The following is a 3,995-nucleotide window of genomic DNA, read 5'->3' on the forward strand; positions in this document are numbered from 1 at the left end:
CCACACAAAAGGAGAACGTGCGCCGCCCTCAGCCGTCGTCTGAAAGGCGTCCAAAGATCGCCTCTGTCGAGTTGACGTTTGTCGAGTTGACGAGAGAAAGCCCCCTGCGTTGCTGGGCTTTTTTTTTTTTCCCCCCCACGTCCTCTGCCCCGCCCCATTTCCCCCCCCCCCCATTCTTCCTCCTTTTGTTAATGTGACAAATCTCCTCTAACGAGCGCGCCGCCGAGGCTCTTCCTCCATCAATCCGCCCTCGCTCAGCCATTTCCTGACAAACTCCTTTGACGGAGGATCAAAATGGAAAACAAAGCTTTTCCCGGACTGCCGCCGTTTGAAAGCAGCCATCGCGTCTTGACACCTGACGCTCGCTCACACCTGTCTTGTGGAAGCGACCCCCCCCCCCCCACCCTTCTCCCCCGACCCCCACAAGCCAGGCGGCCATAGCAACAACCACGCCGGCCGTGTCCGCGGAAGACCATATCCGTCTTGGGGTCGCTTGCGGGAGGCTCCTTGATTTTTTTCCTTGCCGCCGCGTCTGCTTTCTACCCGTCGGTGTGGAAGCATGAAAGAGGCGGCGATCCATTTTGAACGCACATCAGCCCGCCTGCCTCGAGAGTAGCGAAGCAGGTCAGGCGTGCGGCGCCCTTCTCCTTTTTCTTATTGCCCCCCCGCCCCCTCCCTCCTCATAGCGGTCTATGTCGCCACCGAGGTTTGACCTGACATTTGGCTGGCTTTTCCAGGTGTTACCGTGGCGACATTGCACCACCGCCCCTCCAATTCCCCCCCCTCGTGTTTCTGCCTCACCTGCACGCCGCAAAAAGCGCCAGTTAGCGATGGCAAACAGAAAACAAAGTGGAAGCCATCTTGAAAAGGAAATGAGAACCTGAGAAGGGGAAGGCCTCGTCGACAAGAAGCCTCCTTGGTGACCAAAATAGGCGCAGATCAGTTGATTATTTCCATTCTTAGTATTATTTGTTGTTGTTGTTGTTGCACCCCCAATGGGTGGAGGATTGTTGATTTGAAAGCGAAATGAATGGAGTTGCGAGCTTGATCTCTGAAAGAGTTGAAAAGATGCCGCCGCAACCAGAGAGTGTTATTGTGACGCTAAGAGGGGCTCCGTTAGCGACACCTCACATTTCTTCGTGGGATCGTTAGCGAATGCGCGTGTGTGTCAGTCACCGAGCCGGCGGGGTGTCCGCATCTTGTTCCGAAAGCGCACGCGTTTGATGTTGCCGTATTTTCCACGTTTGCCGCATTAGCTGCCCGTCGATCCGCCGGCCTTCCTCGGACACGCTCCCACCGTGGCTTTCTTCCTTCCGGTCGCCGCTTTGATTTGACCCAGCCGCAGGTCGGAGGCGGGTCCCTCGGCGAGTCAGCTGTGCCATTGATTAGCGTTGACATCCCCGCGAGGCTGCCGAGACGGCGGGCAGCCTTGAGACGTCGGCGCCTCGAACTCGCTTCGGTCGCGTAGGGCCGACCCCCTCGCTATTTACCCTGCCGTCGAATCCCAAAGCTTGGCGGTTTGGGCTCGACGAGGCCCCCCGAAGGGGGCGGGGCCAGTTCGACTGGCCCCAAAGCGGTCCGGATCCCCGACTTCGCTCGCAGAGCGGGTCTGCCGGCCAAATTTAGCACGAGTGGTTGCCGTGGAAACACGCGGCGCGTTTCCAGGAGCGCGCGCCGCCGGCTTCCTGGAAACGGAGTGCGATCGGAGCCGTATTTAAGCGCGCTTAAAAGGCCATTTGCGTCCGCCGGCTTGGCTGCGGGGCATCTTTGAATATTTGATCGGGCCGTTTTTTAACGAGCCGAACGGAAGCGAGGCGGCTTCGATCGGCGCGCGCGCGACGGGCGGCCGGGCAGGTCCGCGCGACGGGCCACGTCGCGCACGAAAAAAATGGAAAGACGCTCTTTGCGGCGCTCGTCTTATCTCCCCCGACGGCGTGTTTGCTCATGCGGCAAATCGGGAGGCTCGCATTAAAGAGTCTATTGACTCCTGTTAAGTGCTTAAATAAATACACTTTGGCGCGGGCTCCGTATCACGCGAGAGTCCGTAATTGGCAGTTGACATTGCGCTGGAGCGCCAATCAATCCTTTTGACGTCAGGCCAAAAGGCTAATGACTCAAATATTTACTGGCTCGGTGAAAAGAGGGCGTTGGCAAACGTCGCGTCGGGCGTCCGCTGACCGCCGCGCACCTGTCACGTGGGCAGCGGAAAATTGGACTCGCCAGTTTTTTCCATGGAAATGATCGCGCCGTATTCCGGGAAAGGGGGAGGGGGCTACAGTTTGAATATTACAGGAAGAAAATGGTACTTGGTACAAAAATGAAACGGTTTTCATAATAATAAGAAAAAACAACAACATTATCGTCTCCGGAAAAAGAAATTGATGGCGTTGGAATAGGAGAAAACAAAAGCAGACATGAAAATGTTGCACAAGCATCTTTGTCAGCAACTTGTAATCATGTCCCCCCCCCCCCCACCCCCCCACAAATAATGAGGCACGCACGCGGGCTTGATGAGGTGTCCCGCGTGGGCACGAGGGGTGCGCAGGTGCGCCGAGCGCAGCCGCGGTTTTCTTGACGAGCGGCGTTCTCTCATCAAATGCGTATGTGTGCTTTTTTTAAATTTATTTTGGGTTTGTTTGGCGGCTTTGAATGGGCCACAGCGAGCGGGACCTTTGGGCTTTCCCCGGAGACGCGTCCGATTGGACCCGGCGGCGACCGCGCTGATTTGTCGTTAGCCCGTTCGTTAATCAACTCGTCATCGCCGCTCACGACTAATTAGCTCAAAGGGAAACCTTTCGGCAAAGATCGGAGTTGATGGCATAAAAATGTGAACATGTAAATCCTGTTGAAAGATTTTTATTTTGAAATGTGCTCATTTTTAATCAACTTTGTTGTGTAATATGCCAATCTATTTTTGTGAGTATTGCGACTTTTTTCTTAAAATGGTGAATTTCTTCTCATTGCAACTGATTGACCAAGAAAAATAAAAAATCTTCCACAATATTAGGACATTCATACTTCTCTTCGAACGTCTTGAAAAATATTAGATATACTGTAGCCATCATATGGATCTCTATACATAGATGGCCGCGGGTATGTCTTTATGTATGTACAGTATGTGGAGTGTCCATATGCCTTTCTGCACGTATGCATGCGGTAGCAGCTTGTCACCGAGAAGCAGCTTCACTTCACAACCGCACAAAAAGGTGTGAAAGAACATGCAGCCCCCCCCCCCCGGGACCGCTGCCTTTGTGTGTGTGTGTGTGTGTGTGTGTCTCGTGTAGGCGGATGCATCCTTCTGGAGTCTTGGAGGAGAATGCGTTTTTTATTTATTTATTTTTATTTTTTTAATGATCTCGAGAAAAGCTGATCTTATTTTGTAGAAATGTATTGTCGTTGCCGTCGCTCCGTTGATTGCGGGAGTTTTGTTCCCGCCCCGAACGCGACTCAAAGAGATCTTTTGAGAAAAACGTTTTGGATACTGTTGATACTTCGACCCCTTCCATCCAATCGAAGAGGCCGGAAGCGGCGCACGTGACCACAGCAGAGGCGGGGCCCGATCAGTTAAGTGGGCGTCGGCCAACGAGCGGGGACCTGGCTAGCTTCGACCCGTGCGAGAGATTGGAATTTGGAATTTGTTTGCCTCACTTCAAGAATAAGCGATGGTCGGCTCCACGTAGCGATTGGAGATTTTCTTTATCCTCATGTTGAAGTGGGAAATGATCCCAACTTGACGTACGTCCGGAGTGATGACGTAGGAATGTGCGTTTTGGAGTGGAAGATCATGTGATGCGCACACGTGTCCATCAAAGCACACGTGGAAGCCTCTCTCGCCGTCTTTGTTCATAGACTGCACCGTGTTTACGCTTCCCAGACATTCACAATCCTCCTGACAACACTGCCGCTTTTGGTCCAGCTGTCACACACGCACGCACGGCAATGCCGCCGCAGCAAAGTCCCAGTGGGCCTAATTGGCTGAGCCGGCTGAGCGCAGC

The sequence above is a fragment of the Hippocampus guttulatus genome, chromosome 22 (genome assembly GCF_054856545.1).
Source record: "Hippocampus guttulatus isolate MCC_2025c chromosome 22, RoL_Hgut_1.0, whole genome shotgun sequence".
Taxonomy (NCBI): Eukaryota; Metazoa; Chordata; class Actinopteri; order Syngnathiformes; family Syngnathidae; genus Hippocampus; species Hippocampus guttulatus.